This window comes from Bos indicus x Bos taurus, chromosome 14 (genome assembly GCF_003369695.1).
Source record: "Bos indicus x Bos taurus breed Angus x Brahman F1 hybrid chromosome 14, Bos_hybrid_MaternalHap_v2.0, whole genome shotgun sequence".
Taxonomy (NCBI): domain Eukaryota; kingdom Metazoa; phylum Chordata; class Mammalia; order Artiodactyla; family Bovidae; genus Bos; species Bos indicus x Bos taurus.
This window is the reverse complement of record NC_040089.1, coordinates 63,213,366-63,230,298: the sequence shown is the minus strand read 5'-3', so window position 1 is coordinate 63,230,298 and position 16,933 is coordinate 63,213,366. Positions and strand designations below refer to the sequence as shown.

The 16,933-nt window shown below is 43.6% G+C and overlaps 1 long non-coding RNA gene across 1 annotated transcript in view; it reads right to left on the bottom strand.

The window, feature by feature from the left end:
* Positions 1-4,807: 4,807 nt before the first annotated feature.
* Positions 4,808-16,933, bottom strand: part of LOC113904366 — a 41,845-nt gene continuing 29,719 nt past the window's right edge. Inside the window, exon 4 of the long non-coding RNA XR_003514496.1 lies at positions 4,808-5,015. This is a non-coding gene — a long non-coding RNA (uncharacterized LOC113904366). The remainder of the gene's footprint in view (positions 5,016-16,933) is intronic.

Here is a 16,933-nt window from a genome sequence, read left to right as displayed (position 1 = left end):
TTCTCTTTCTGACAGTTTGCTGTTAGTGTATGGAAGTGCAACAGATTTCTGTATATTAATTTTGTGTCCTGCAACTTTATTGAATTCATTGATGAATTCTAGTATTTATTTATTTATTTTGGTGGTGTCTTTAGGGTTTTCTGTGTATAGTATCACGTCATCTGTAAACAGTGACCCGTTTCACTTCTCTGTTTCCAATGTGGATTCTTTTTATTTCTTTTTCTCATTGACAGTATTACAAGTGGCTAGGACTTCCAATTCTATGTTGAATAAAAGTGGTGACAGTGCATCCTTGTCTTCTTCCTGATCTTAGAAAAAATGCTTTCAGCTTTTAACTGTTAAGTATAATGCTGGCCATGGGCTTGTCATATTTGGCCTTTACTGTGTTGTAGTATATTCCCTCTATACCCACTGTGTTGAACATTTTTCCCAGCAGGCACATGAAAAGATGCTTAGTATCATTAATCATCAGGGAAACACAATCAAAACCACAGTGAAGTATCACCCCCACTCCTGTCACAATGGCTAGGATCCAAAAGACAACAAGTAACAAGTCAGTGAGAATGTGGAGAAAAGGGAACTCTTGTGCACTACTGGTGGGAATGCAAATCGATGCAATCACTATGGAAAACAGTTTGAAGACTCCTCAAAAAATTAAAATAGAATGGCTGCATGATCCAGCAGCTCCATCCAAAGAAAATGAAAGCACAAATTTGAAAAGATATAAGCAGCCCTATGTTCACTGCAGCATTATTTACAGCAGCCAAGATAGGAGAGCAACCTAAGAAGATGTGGTGTTACATTGCTCAGTCGTGTCTGATTCTTTGTGACCCCAGGGACTGTAGCCTGCCAGGCTCTCCTGTCCATGGGGATTCTCCAGGCCAGAATACTGGAGTGGGTTGCCATGCCCTTCTCCAGGGGGTCTTCCCAACCTAGGGATCGAACCCGGGTCCCCCGAGTTGCAGGCAGATTCTTTACCATCTGAGCCACCAAGGATGCTCACAATAGAGTATTACTCAGCCATAAAAAATAATGAAATCTTGGAACAACATGGATGAACCCGGAGAGTATTATGTTAAGTGAAATAATTTAGACAAATACTGTATGATTTCACTTATATGTAGAATCTAACAAAGCAAAACAATGGACAAACATAATAAAACAGAAACAGTTATAGATACAGAGAAAAAACACCTGGTTGCCAGAAGAGAGGAAGGTAGAAAGAGAGAGAAGAAAAAAAAAAAAAAAACAGATTAGTGGGTGAGATTAAGAGGTAAAAATTTCCAGTTGCAAAATAAATGAGTCATGGGAATGATATGTACAGTGTGGGGTATGTAGTCAGTAACAATGTAATATCTTTGTATGGTGACAGACTGTAACTAGAATTATTACATGATCCTTTTGAAATGTACAGAAGTATCAAATCACTATGTCCTGTGCCAGGAACTAACATAATGTCATACTTCAACAACAACAAAAAAACAAACTCATAGAAAAAGAAATCAGATTTGAGATTTTGAGAGGCAGGGCACGGGGGGAGGGAAAATTGGATGAAAGTGGTCAAGAGGCAGAAACTTCCAGTTATAAGATAAATAAGTACTAGGGATATAATGTACATGATAAATATAATTAATAGTGCTGTATGTTATCTATAAAAGTTGTTAAGAGTAAATTTTAAGAGTTCTCGCCATAAGAACATTTTTTTCTATTTTTTAAGTTTTGTATCAATATGAGATGATGGATGTTCACTAAACATACAGTGGTCGTCATTTCATGATGTATGTAATTCAAATCATTACACTATGCACCTTAAAGTTATAGAGTGCTGTTTGTCAATTATATCTCAATAAAAGTAGAAGTAAAATAAAAAGAAATGCCGGCGAGCTGGTGCTCTCTCTCTCTCGCTCTACTGTGTGAGGACACAGTGAAAAGGCAGCCATCTGCAAGCCAGGAAGACAGGTCTCATCAGGAACTAAACAGGCTAACACCTTGGTCATAGATTTCCCAGCATCCAGAACTGAGAAAACAAATTCATTTTGTTTTATGCTATTTTGTTATGGCAGTCACAAAACAAACTAAACAAACCTCAATAAACTTAAAAGGAGAGAAATCATACAAAGTATGGCCTCTGACTACAATGAAATGATATTAGAAATCATTAGCAGGGAAAAATTGGGAAACTCAGAAATATGTGGAGATTAAACAGAATACTCCTAAATAACCAATGGGTCAAAGGAGAAATCAAAAGAAACCAGAAAATCCTTTGGGATGGATCCAAATGAACACACAATGTATTGAAATGTACAGAATTCAGTTAAAGTCCTCCTTAAAGGGAGATGTAGAGTGATGAATGCTTATATTAAGAAAGGAGAAAGATCTCAAGTCAGTAACCTGAACTTCCGTAATAAGACACTGGAACAAGAAGAACAAGCCTAAGCAAGTAGAAGGAAGGAAATAATAAAGACTAGAGTCTAAATTCAATGAAATAGAGACAAGGAAGATCATACAGAAAAAATCAATGAAACCAAAAGCTGGTACTGAAAGACCAACAAAAATAGACAAATACTGGACTTCCCTGATGGTCCAGTGGTTAAGAATCTGCCTCCCAATGCAGGGGACACAGGTTTGATCCCTGGTCTGGGAAGATCCCACCTGTCTCGGGGCAATTAACCTCGTGTGTCACAACTACTAAAGCTCACATGCCTAGCGTCTGGGCTCAGCAATGAGAAGCCACTGCGAGAGAAGCCCTCACACCACAACTAGAGGAAGCCTGTTGCAACTAGAGGAAGCTTGCTGCAACTAGAGAAAGCCTGCGAGCAGCAACAAAGACCCAGTGCAGCCAAAAACGTAAGTTAAAAAATAATTAATTAACTTTAAGAAACAGACAAATGTTTAGTAGATTGACCAAAAGTCATGTCTAAACAGACTTCACTGAGGAGAGAGCCCGCAAACCATCCATCCTATAAAACGGCCAAAAAGGTCGAGGCTTTAAGCCTGGGCGGTAAGGACAAGGCAGAGGCAACACTAGAAACCAAATAGGCTGAGCCAGCCTGGGGCTTCTGATGCTGCCAAATGGACGCTCGCATTCCAACCTCTATTTGAAAGACAGTAGGAAAGCTAAAGAAGAGAACTGTACTATGTCTTAAAATAAGAAACCCTTGAGTGAGTCAATCATTGCCTCCTACTTTGTCTCCCTGCATGAATCAAAAAGGGTCCTATTCTGACTCACTCGAAGTAGAGATTACTCCAAGCGTTAGACTTGTTTTCTCTGGTTTCGGAAGAACAATCCACAGCTGTAATAGATGTGGCAGGAGAGAAGTGAAATCTTGCTTCTATAAATGGTCATGGTGACTCTTTCAGAATTATAATCCTGGATAGGAAGACAGATGGGAGGTGGAAGAGCCAGGGCATGCACTGCATTAGAGAATATGGTCCAGGTCTTGGAATCAGGATCCCCAGACCATGCCCTGTGTCTCTTGTAGCATTGTAGAAGTGCTGAGTGTGTGGCAGAACCTGAGGTGATCCTGTTCTAGGTGATTTTAGAGAGACTGCTTGATTCTCTCAGGGAAAGATGAGTTTAAGAACACAATTAAAATCTTAGGATACCACTCTTTTTTTCTTTTCTTTTTTTAATATTTATTTATTTGGTTGCACCGGGTCTTGGTTGCAGAAGGCAGAATCTTTGATCTTCACTAGAGCATGCAGGATCTTTCATTGCGCCATGTGGGATGTAGTTCCCTAAATGGGGATTGAACCTGGGTCCCCTGGATTCAGAACTTGGCGTCTTAGCCACTGGACCACCAGGGAAGTCCACACTGTTCTCTTTCTTGAGCAAACAGCTTATGGCAGTCCCATGTGGGGGCATGAAAATTCACACATCTAGATTTTGCCCTCTTTAAGATTTTCTCACAGGATTCCAGCAACAGACTTGCCTTCACAACACTAGTTGAGCTTGCTCTTCTCCTTGATACAAATTTCATTCAGCTAATGGGATAGTAGAACCTGAAGGTAGAGAGGTGTTTTTGGTTGTAGTTAAATGAACTGAAGTAAAAGGAAGGAGCCTTGAAATCACAATAATAACAGGTAATATTTATTGAGCACTTGTAGCCAAGCAGTGTTCAAAGTACTTCACATGGATTAACTCTTTTAATCTGAAAAATTTCGTGATGCCAGTACTATTACTGACTCCATTTTACAGGTAAGAAAATTGAGGCAGTTGGGTAATCTGTCCAAGGTCACGAGAGACGGAGCTCCATTAAGTCTGCATTCTTATCCAGCTTCTTCAGGGAGTTAGCTTTAAGATTTGGATCTACTGAGTGCTGTTATTTATTATTTATTTATTTATTCAGCCTTTTTCAAATTCCTACACAATTCCTCCAGCTGTAATCCTCTTCAGGAATTTGAGTGATAAACAAATTCAGGGTCATAATATGTTAGAAAATCAAAACCGGGAGAGACCTTTGAAAATACATAATCGAAGCCTCTATCATACAGTTGAGGAGACTGAGGTCCAGAGTTTCACACAGCATTAATGATAAAAGAATTATTTAGTTACAGCACAATCACATAGTTCTAGTTTCAGTGGAGACCACTAAACAACAAATCTACTTTTTAGATTCTTCTAAACTAATTCTGGATCTTCTTGGGAAAACATAGAGCCTGCCCAAGAAGTCTAGACCTGCCCACTCATTAGAATCACCCGAAACACTTTTTACACATACTTAAGCTTGGGCTCCTTGAATCAGAACACCTGGGGCAGAGTTTGGACAATTGTGTGTTTCTATAATTACCCCAGGTGAACACCATGCATAGTAAAAGAAGAAAATCATTTATTTAGTCAACATTTGATGGGTTCTTGGTGATGGTGGAGTTGTTTTTCATTCCATAGGGGGTTCTTCCTACAGTCGTCTGGGCATCTTAGGCAAAGACAGTGTGGCCGTTCTTTCCTGAGTTCTTTCTGTGAGTCAAGAATCACTTTCAGGACTTCCTTGGTGGTCCAGTGGTTAAGAATCTACCTGCCAATGCAGAGGACACAGGTTCAATCCCTTGTCCAGGAAGATCCCACATGCTGTGGAGGCAACTAAGCTTATGCATCAGAACTACTAAAGCCTGCATGCCTAGAGCCCATGCTCTGCAACAAGAGGAGCCACTGCAATGTGAGGCCTGCGCAGCACAACTAGAGAAAGCCTGTGTGTAGCAACGAAGACCAAGCACATCCAAAAACAAACAAATAAAAAGTGAATCACTTTATAGCATGTAACTATGCTATGAAATGGGCTTCCCCGGTGGCTCAGATGGTAAAGAATCCTCCTGCAATGTGGGAGACCTGAGTCTGATCCCTGGGTTGGAAAGATCCCCTGAAGGAGGGCATGGCAACCCACTCCAGTATTCTTGCCTGCAGAATCCCCATGGACAGGAGAGGCTGGGGGGCTACAGACCCTGGGATTGCAAAGAGTCAGACAGGACTGAGCGACTAAGCACAGCCTAGCACGTGCTATGAAATTCCCAATATTCCATAAGCCTGGTGTTAAGTTTAAGGAGATGAGTGTGCTGGAGAAAACACAAGCTTTTTGAAGTAGGTTGGTGTGTATTTGTCTAATCTAGAAAAGCATCATCTGATGCCTTTATGTCTGATAGGTGTCCACGCACAAGCCAACCTTGGCCTTTCCCTCCCTTGGCATGCAAATGCCTGTGGGTCCCAGACCAACTCTCTAGCCTCAAGCTAAAATCAGGCTAAAATCTAAAAATATTTAGTTATTAAAAAAAAGAGGCAGATGGGGAAAGAAAAAAGTAAAGTGTGGATCAAATAAATGGCAGATTGTCTTCCCACAGAAATAATCAGCTCGCCTGTCCAGAGAGCAAGTCCTAAGGTCCAGAAGCAGAGGAGTGAAGTGGGAGATGACAGAATGCCAAAGCCGAAACCTGCCCCCCAACCACCCCCACTCCCATCCCCCACACGTCAGTCCTCCTGCACTAAATAAACAAACATCCATTTGAATTACTTCTTTCTATTCTGCCCAGTAATAAAGACCATCTCTATACCAACTCAATGCATGTGAGTTTGAGCAAACTCCAGGAGATGGGGAAGGACTGGCATGCTGCAGTCGTGGGGTCACAGAGTCGCACACAACTTAGCGACTGAAAACAAATAGTGTTTTGTGGCGAGAGTTGTGTAAAACCACATTTTGTTAGTTTGAATAAGTCAATTTGAATGACTCGATTTTTGTTTTAAAGGCTGAGATCAAACAGAGGTGAAGGAAAGAGGTGGGGTGGGGGTTAAATGGTCCATTTGAGATGTTTGCCTTGGGTGATAGAGAGGGAAAAGAAGGAAAGCAGGAGATGAACCACGGGAGGTGCAGGGCTCCGCCAGCCCCTGTAGCACCTTACAGCAGAGAGTGGCACCGGGTTAACACCAATGAAGACTCAATGAAGAGTGTTGGAATCCAATGCTGTTTTCTAAGATAGAAACAGCCAGAAGATGTGAATTAATGAAAGCTCTTTGATGAGCAGTGACTAAAGCATCAGGGTCCAAAGAAACAATTGCAATTGGAAAATGTAGCCGAAATTGTTTCCTAAACTGGTAAATAAAAGCAAAGCGTGTGCTAAGAACATAAATAGCTGTACCTGTAATTAGCTTGTATTGATGAGAGAGGGTATTAATGATCACAGTAAAAGAAGGCTGAGCATTGAACAACTGATGCTTTTGAACCGTGCTGTTGCAGAAGATTATTTAGAATTCCTTGGACAGCAAGGAGATCAAACCGGTCTACCCTAAAGGAAATCAACCCTGAATATTCATTGGAAGGATTGATGCTGAAGCTGAAGCTCCACTGTTTTGGCCACCTGATGTGAAGAGCCAACCTGGGAAAGACCCTGATGCTGGGAAAAAGAAGAGGGGCAGCAGAGGATGAGATGGTTAGATAGCATCACTGACTCAACAGATATGAATTTAAGCAAACTCCGGGAGATAGTGAGGGACAGGGGAGCCTGGTGTGCTGCAGTCCATGGGGTCGCAAAGAGTCAGACATGACTTAGCGACCGAACAACAGCAGCATTATGTTATTGATCTTGCTTGGATTCTTGAAGAGAATGCTTCTGGATTCTGAAATCAGGGTGAATTTTTAAGATTTGCCCTCTTTTTTTGCACATTTCACAGCATGCTGGAAGACTAAGCTACAATCCTGCCAGTCCCCAATCCCCAACCTTCCTCCTTCCTTTTAAGTTTTGGCTTCTGTGCTAATGACAAAGGGAGCCCCTAGAAGGAGCTTGTTCAGGCCAAGCTCCTTGGGTGCCCAGCATGGGCTGCAGTCGGAAGCAGGGGGTTCACCTCCACTAGAGACAGAAAGTCTCAAACGGGAGACTCTGCCTTTTTCCTAAGATGGAAAGCCCTGGAGATAAGGCTGATCTTAAGAGAGATAGGGATGCCACTGACCAAGGTTTCTTAACTTCTCTTTATTTTTGGTTTGCATATTCACCAACAAAAATCCTCATTGTTATGAAGCAATCTGAAACTTTTTGCATGCATTTAAGCAGAGTGAATTTGCTTCCTCTAATCCCCAGGAAGAAGGAGGAGAATCAATATTTATTAAATGCTTAATGTAAGCCAAGTCCTTCACAAACACCCTCATTTTAAATCCTGTAACTACCCAATGAGTCAGCTTTATTTTTGCCTTTTATACTTATCCAAAACTAAAGCTCAGAGAGGGGAGGTAACTTTTCTAAGGTCATACAGTAAACCCACAGTGGAGCCGGGTTTCAAGCCTAAGTATCCCAGGCTCCAGGATCCTCACTCCTGTTCTCAATGCTAGGCAGCCTTCCTCCTGCCCTTTTCTCTTGGCCCATCATTATCCTTCTCTAATTCTACCTCCAGTTCTGAAGGATGGTTTTACCGACAGCATCTTCCCCCACACTCTTCTTATTCCTAAAGACAGGGCAGGTGCCTCTGACTCCCGCAAGGACATTGCTAAGAGTGTGGGAATTTCTGAACAATTTCTTGTGACATTGTATAACCAAAAGAATCAAAAATAGACTTTCTTCTGATATTTCCACCTTGCATTTTTCTAGCTATTCTTATGCTCCTTGATGTTAGGATGATACTTCTTTTCCATCTTAGTACAAACAGGTTAAAAGCCTGGGCTCTGGAATAAGAGAAAGCTAAGGTAAAATGCTCTGGGTGGCTTTGTGTAAGTGATTTCAGGGTGTAAAATGAGGGTGTGTGTGCGTTAATCACTCAGTCGTGTCCAACTCTTTGCGACCCCATGGACATAGCCCGCCAGACTCCTCTGACAATTTTCCAGGCAAGAATACTGGAGTGCGTTGCCATGCCCACCTCCAAGGGATCTTCCCAAACCAGGGATCGAACTTAGGTCTCCTGAATTGCAGGTGGATTCTGTACTGTCTGAGCCACCAGATAATCACCCATTTTTGTGAACAGTATGTGAAATAATGCAAAGAGCTTAGAGAAGTGACTGGCACATAAAAGGTGCCTCTGCAATATTTCTCCTCATTCTCACTTCTCTCCTCCTTCTTCTCTTTATTATTGTAACTATTTCCCCTAGAAATTGGAGGCAGAGCAGGTGGCATAATTGTATGTCCGGTCTGCCAGGAATCCACAGCCTGGGCCTGGCAGGTCTTGGCGATCAGCAGGCTCTCAGGGAAGCTAAGCAGGGGTCAGCAGAGGCAAGCCCTTTTGGGTTTGCCCTTTTTTCCCTATCTCCAGAGATCTCACTGGTGACAGGAGTAAGAATTAAGGGTGGAGATTGGAGGGACGGAAGAAGCAGAGCAGATGGGGCTACAGCATTTGGAGCATATGTAAAATACAACAGTATGAGCACAATGAAAATAATGTGGGCTTTGAATCTAACTAAATATGCTTGAGTTTGCCTCCACTGCTTATGAACTCTTTGTCTTTAGGCACGTTAGTTTGCCTCTCTCAATCTCAGTCTCTTCATCGTAATGTTTACTGAGCTGCTACCTTATGCCAGGCACTTTGTTGAATATATAAATATATGTATGTATTTTGTATACTATATGAGAGGGTATTCATATGTACTCTGTAAGGTGTTATTAGCATCCCAGTCTATTTTACTCTTGTGATTCTTATCTTCCTGTTTAGCTAATATCTATGAAGCCACGTATAGGGCTTCCCTGGTGGCTCAGCAGTAAAGAATCCGCCTGCAATGCAGGAGACTTGGGTTTGATCCCTGGGTGGGGAAGATCCTCTGGAGAAGGAAATGGCAACCCACTCTAGTATTCTTGCTTGGAAAATCCCCTGGACAGAGGAGCCTGGCAGACTACGGTCCATCCATGGGGTCGCAAAAGAGTTGGACACTGGCTTGCGACTAAACAAATGAAGCCACATACTCTGCTGGGAACAGTGATACGCTAAGTGAAGAATGGGACTTGTATTCTGGCAGTAATTTGAGGTATGCGGGGGTGGGGGGTGGTGGTCAGCAAGCCCAGCACATATTATGTCTTCAATAAATGTCAGTTCCTTGCTCCTGTGCCCTAATTCATCCCATTGTGCTCCACAGAGTTCAACTATTCCATTGAATCACACTAAATGAACATTTTTAGAACAAAAACTGGTTCAAAAGCAGCAGTTGCATGTGATCCAGCAGAACCCAGAAGAGAGGCAGCCTGCCTGGGTTATGGAAGGAGCAGCAACTTCCCAGTGGAGGCTCGAGTGGGCTTGTTTCCCTTGACTTCTCAGGAAGGCAATTCCATTCCTTACCTTGTTAAACCCCGTTCTAAAAGCAAGCATTAAAACAGACTGTGGAATGCTCACTGAGGTAGAAAACCAGCGCCCAGCAGCAGTACCCCTCACCGGGAGTCAGTGGCTGGAAACAAGAGACAGCAGAGGAGGCTGGCAAGGAGGCTGCCCCGGACAGACTGATGGCGGCCACCAGCCTTTCCGTCTCCCCTCCCACCGCCGGGCAGGGGCATGCTGCCGGGCTCTCTCCTTTCCTGAAGTCAATCCAACCAAGACACAAGCCCCCAAGAGAAAATACTCCCAGTTGGAACTGAGAAAATACTCCCAGTTGGAACTCAGGCAAAGCACGACCATCAAGGGGGACACCCAGAAAAATTGTACCCTGCCCAAAGTAATGATCCCTTTGCAAAGATTGGGTGGCTCAAGGAATTCGACCCCATTAACATCTGAACGCCTCTGAACAATCATTTGACTATCTCATTTTATTACTAAGGGCTCTCGAGCTCAGTTGGTAAAGAATCCACCTGCAATGCAGGAGACACCGGTTCAATTCCTGGGTCGGGAAGATCCCCTGGAGAAGGAATAGGCTACTCACTCCAGTATTCTGGCCTGGAGAATCCCATGGACTGTACAGTCTGTGGGGTTGCAAAGAGTCGGACGCGACTGAGCGACTTTCACTTCACTTTCCCTCGAGGACAATCACTTACCGTTATCGATGCCTTACTCTTGGTGATTAGGATGATGATATCCAGTGTAAATGGCTTCCCTGGTGGCTCAGTCGGTAAAGAGTCTGCCTGCAATGTGGGGGATCTGGGTTTGATCCCTGGGTTGGGAAGAGCCCCTGGAAAAGGGAATAGCAACCCACTCCAGTGTTCTTGCCTGGAGAATTCCATGGACAGAGGAGCCTGGTGGGGTACAGTCCATGGGGTCACCAAGAGTCGGACATGACTGAGTGACTAACTTTATCCAGTATAATTAAAATCTTCACTAATTTCAGTTGTGTACAAGGAACAGCCTTTTTTTATTTCCCCCCCTTTTTTTTCTCTTTCCCTTTAGGCTTCTTTGCTCTGAATTAACTCTGGTTCCTGAAGTGTGGAAAAAGTAAACAAGGTTTTGTTTGGATTCTACCCTTAGTTTCTCTGGACTGAAACACACGAAAGTGCCAGAAGTGTCCTGTGATATGATAAGAGTTTCACAAAAATGTTATAGAACAACAAAAAAAATTCCAGAGGTTTTACAATTAAAAAGATAGGGGTGCAGGTAAACTGTTCAGCCTATTTCCAATTGCTGAGTATTTTCATAAAAGCTAAACAAAAAATTCATGCTAAATGAAATCAACACAAATTCATGTTAACTTTAGCCAAATGAGTATCCAGGTCATTGAAAACAGAATCCCAAATGGTAGATTAAATATTTCACATGCTCATATCAAATTCTGTTATAAGTACTTAATCAGTATAAAATTTCTGAAAGATGAGATAAAACAAATATTAAGGACTTAAAAACACACAAGAACACAAACAAAACACACAAAGAAACGAAATCATCTAAATGAGTGACCTTAGTCTGTCTTTGTGGCCCTCAGTGATCCACTTAAAGGAGTTCAGTTAGTAAGGTGACTTACCTGTGTGAACTGTGCTAATTGTTCCGAGTGTACAGGTGTCCCTCACGGGACAACGTCAACCTGTGTCTGGAGAAGCTGCCAGCCAAGCAGTCAGATGTGGGCTCCAGGCCTGGATTATGGAAAAAAGAACATCTCCCTAGCCTGTTCCGAGCTCTGTTTTGGTTTGGTGTGTGTGTGTTGGGGAGAGGGGGCTGTTGTTTGTTTTTTCCTTTGGTTTATTTATTTTTGGCTGTACTGCATGGCTTGTGGGATATTAGTTCCCCAACCAGGGCGTGAACCCATTCCCTTGGCAGTGTAAATGAAGAATCCTAACCACTGCACCAGCAGGGAATTCCAAAAGTCATAATTTTATTTTTTGTGTGGCCATGTCATAGAATCTCAGTTTCCCCAACCAGGCACTAAACCCAGACCAAGGCAGTGAAAGCCCGGAATCCTAACCACTAGCCACCAGAGAACTCCTGAACCCTGTTTTGAGGCTAAAACAGGGCAAAACTTATGAAATGGTTTGAAGATCTAGGACAGAAAATAACTTGATACAAAAATGCCAACAGTTAAGTGGTTAGATTATGAGTGATTATTGTATTTCTTTCTCTCAACAGACTATTGAAATGAATTTCATTACTTTTGTAGTACAAATAGGAAATTCGAAAAAATATAATGCTACATAAGGTAACTTAAAAAAAATCTTATGTTAGTCGGCCCACTTATGGGGAGTTTTATAATAGTTAATGGGCTTCTCTTGTTGGCTCAGCTGATAAAGAATCTGCCTGCAATGCAGGAGACCTGGGTTCGATCCCTGGGTTGGGAAGATCCCCTGGAGGAGGGAAAGGCTACCCACTCCAGTATTTTGGCCTGGAGAATTCCTGGACTATACAATCCATGGTGTTGCAAAGAGTCAGACATGACTGAGCGACTTTCACTTTTACTTTCATAATGGTTAGTTCTATTTCCATTTGATTATAGAAGCTTGTATAATGCATGGTAGACCCATAAATGTACTCCAAAAATCTACAAAACCTATATTCTATCAGCCATTATAAGAAAATAAACTTTTCCCCTTTTCTAAACCTCTTTTATTAACAAAACCCTTGAATATTCTCTCCAGTATACTCTTAACAAATACCAAAAATATACAGAGGTAAATAGCATGCAAATAAACCTTGAAAACATACATTTCTCCCTTAATTATAAAAAGTAATATAAGGAATTCCTTAGTGGTCTACTGGCTAGGATTTGGTGTTTACATTGCTGGGGTCCAGGTTCAATCCCTGACTGGAGAACTAAGATCTGCAAGGTACATGGCAAAGCTGGAAAAAAAGAAAAGAAAAGTAATATAAGCCCTTGTAAATGCTGGAAACTATAAAATAGAACCTAAAAAAATATTTACCCCCAAACCTACCAATTGTAATCAACCTTTGTCCATATTTCTGTGTAATAGGCGGGAAGCCACCACTGCTGGGGGTTCCTTTCGGAAGACTTGGACGCCCGCAGCTGAGTGGCAAGCATGTACTACGGTGAGCAGTGTTTGTCACCATACTGCTTATGACGCTTACAATGGAAGTGATTTACTTGAACACCACATAAATTAAGGAAATCTGAGTGAGAAAACAAAGAGAGGTGTTTTTTTTTTTTTTTTTTTTCTAAGAGAGTTGTTTCTCTGCAAACTAGATTGAAGGCTTCGGAAAGATGCCATGAGACAAGATTTTTTAAATAAAAGGGTTCTGCGCTCAGGAGGCCTTGCAAGGGTCTGCCCTGAGTGGCGCTGTCCTGGGTGTTGCGTCCCACCTTCTAGGACCAGGCTGGGCAGGGTGGGCACAAGGGGCAGACACAGCCACGTGGCTCATTACAGGCTGGCTGCTTCCGTCCACTAAATGAGGATCCGGAAATGAACACTGCGTGACTGACCTTGTGTTCTCTCCCTTTGAGACAGGGCCACTGGACTGGAAATCACCAGAGCTAAAGGACTGGAGACTCTCAAGGAGACCTTGTGAGCTCCGCACACTGTGAGGCTCTCCTCCATCTGGGTCCTCAGGTCAGTGACTCATGGGATAAATTGGCTATAGCTTTAACTAAGCTCCAGCTCAAGTTTCCCTCTGCTGTCCCAAGGAAAGGACCTTGCTTTTCCTTCTGGCTTCCGTGATTTGGAATGTGCCCCAGGATATTTAGGGATCAGTCAAATTCAGCCAAAACTGTGTTGGTTAAGATTCCCATCTAGATGCCCTATTTAAGAAGGTTGCAGAGCAGGAAACACTCCTGGATGGAGTCCCAGCTCGGTCCCACGGCTGGAGAGGCCTCTGTCTGTCCCGGGTCCCTGCGTAGGGAGCTTCCCAGAAACTTTTGGGCAAGATGAATGGCCCAGGCAGAGGCCACCTCATTTACCATCCACCTCACCACTGGCATCACTGCCCTGACGGTCCAGAGGGCTCTCGCAGCGGGCTCTGTTGTCCTTGCCTGTCTGGACTCGTCCCAGTACTGCTGTGGGGACCCAGTCCTCATCCCACTGGATGCCCTTTGGTGGGACAATCAATCAAGGTGTGGGGTAGGGGGCAGGGGGCCATTTGACCAGAGCGAGGCCAGTGAGATGCCTTCTCCTGGGATCTGAATTTTGAGCTAAGGGCAGAAACTGGTGGGACAGCATCCGAGGGAGACCATCCCCTCATTCCTGCTGACTGCGAACCTGAGAGCAGCCCCAGTTCCTGTCCCTCCTGAGCCTGGAGATTCAGATTTCTCTTTGATTCTGTCAGCTACCCATAGGTTCCACTGAGATCTGTTTGTGTTAGAGTAGCCAGAGCTAAATACTTCTGACTGTAACCGAAGAATCCTGAGGGACACAACTCACAGGGGTGTGTGTGTGTCTGTATGTGTGCAAACACATGTGTGTGTTCTGCCCTGGAAGCACAGCCTGGGTCTGCATTTTCAGCGCTGACCATGCAACACACATATATTCAGTCTATCACATACATTTCTTTCACTAATGTCTAGGCCATTGAGTTAGTATACAAAACAAAAAAGGGAATAAAATTCAATACTTTGTTTCAAGGCTATGGCGTGTATGTGCTTACACTTAGCCAGGAGAAAAATCCCACCAATATATTACACCGCATCTCGTGGACACCTATTGGATTATGAGCCAAGTCCTTCCACATCGGTGGGGTGGTGGTAGGTGGTGAGGGATTGGGTAGGGAGTATGGCTGTTTCTCCTGCATGCCCCTGCTAAGTCGCCTCAGTCGTGTCCGACTCTGTGTGACCCCATAGACAGCAGCCCACCAGGCTCCCCCGTCCCTGGGATTCTCCAGGCAAGAACACTGGAGTGGGTTGCCATTTCCTTCTCCAACGCATGAAAGTGAAAAGTCAAAGTGAAGTCGCTCAGTTGTGCCCGACTCTTAGCGACCCCATGGACTGCAGCCCACCAGGCTCCTCCATCCATGGGAGTTGCCAGGCAAGAGTACTGGAGTGGGGTGCCATTGCATGCCCCTACCCACCAGCAAACAACAGATTGTTCCACAGGGTCAATGCTGATGTAATCTAGGCCAATCATATTTTTCTCCATGGCACTCAGAATGGGGATGGGGTGAGAGGGGAGGGCAGGGCTGGACAGAGGAAGGGAGAAAGAGAGAGAAAGGTGGAAAGAGTCGGTTTCCTCCAGGTGCTAAACCATGAATGCTTGAGTGGGGTGGGAAGCTGCCTTCTGCCCACCAGGGGACAAGTAGCCAAACCATGTAGTCTGTTAAGGAAGAATGAAGGGACTGCCAGAGAGAAACCAGAGAGGCAGCCACCCACCCAGCTGCTGGCTACAGCTCTCTTTTGGTACCCAGCTGTGCGCCTGTCTTGGGATTCTGTGAGAGCCTTGGGTCCTGATAATGTATTCCTACGTGTATAACCAGCTCAGGTGGATTTCTGTGCTTGCAACTCAGTATCCAACCAATACAAGCATAAATTCCATGTGCTGTGGAAATCCAACCTACAGAATGACCTTCTCAAGGAGTGAGGAGAGGTTCCAAGGCCCCTGCAGAGAGGAGGGACTTCATTCCTCTTCCTTTAGAACCACATTGTTCACCATTCTTTAAGCACCAAGATGCTTGTCTCGGGTCTGTTCAGTTCAGTTCAGTTCAGTTCAGTTGCTCAGTCATGTCCGCCTCTCTGCAACACCACGGACAGTAGCAAGCCAGACCTCCCTGTCCATCACCAACTACCAGAGTTTACCCAAACTCATGGCCATTGAGTTGGTGATGCCATCCAACCATCTCATCCTCTGCTGTCCCCTTCTCCTCCCACCCTCAATCTTTCCCAGCATCAGGGTCTTTTCAAATGAGTCAGTTCTTTGCATCAGGTGGCCAAAGTATTGAAGTTTCAGCTTCAGCATCAGTCCTTCCAATGAATATTCAGGACTGATTTCCTGTAGGATGGACTGGTTGAATCTCCTTGCAGTCCAAGGGTCTCTCAAGAGTCTTCTCCAACACCACAGTTCAAAAGCATCAATTCTTCGGCGCTCAGGTTTCTTTGTAGTCCAGCTCTCACATCTGTACATGACTACTGGAAAAACCATAGCTTTGACTAGATGGATCTTTTTTGGTAAATAATGTCTCTGTTTCTTAATATGCTGTCTAGGTTGGTCATAACTTTTCTTCCAAGGAGCAAGTGTTTTTTAATTTCATGGCTGCAGTCATCATCTGCAGTGATTTTGGAGCCCCCCAAAATAAAGTCTGTCACTGTTTCCACTGTTTCCCTATCTATTTACCATGAAGTGATGGGACTGGATGTCATGATCTTCGTTTTCTGAATCTTGAGTTTTAAGCCAGTTTTTTCATTCTCCTCTTTCACTTTCATCAAGAGGCTCTTTAGTTCCTCTTCACTTTCTGCCATAAGGGTGGTGTCATCTGCATATCTGAGGTTATTGGTATTTCTCCCGGCAATCTTGATTTCAGCTTATTGTTCATCCAGCCCAGTGTTTCTCATGATGTACTCTGCATATAAGTTAAATAAGCAGGGTGACAATATACAGCCTTGACGTACTCTTTTTCCTATTTGGAACCAGTCTGTTGTTCCATGTCCAGTTCTAACTGTTTTTTCCTGACCTGCATACAGATTTCTCAAGAGTCCGTATCTCCATTGAGTCTTCTAAGGGAGATTAGTTGAAGTCTATTTCATAACAGGAAACAACTATATACAAATATAGGTGCCCATTTTTATACTTAGGATAACTACTCCCAAGAGACTCACAGAATTAGATATTCTAATATTGGCACATGACACTTTGGTAGACACATCGTACTGCAGTTCAACAGCTTCCATCAGCGTGTTCCATGAACAGAAAACATGTTACTATCATACAGGAAGATCTGAAGCAAGCCTAACATTGTCCTGTCCCTCACACGAGCACCATCAGAGGTCACACTTTATGAGTTTTACTGGTGTAGACTTAACACTGGACAAAGTCTTTTCCTGTCAGAGTTGCCATGTCTGGGCTCCCCTGGTGGTCCAGTGGTTAAGACTCTGTGCTTCCAAAGCAGGTGACCAAGGTTCCATCCCTGGTTGAGGAACTATGATCCTGCATGCCATGTTATAAGGCCAAAGAAAAAAAAGAAAAAAAAACAACC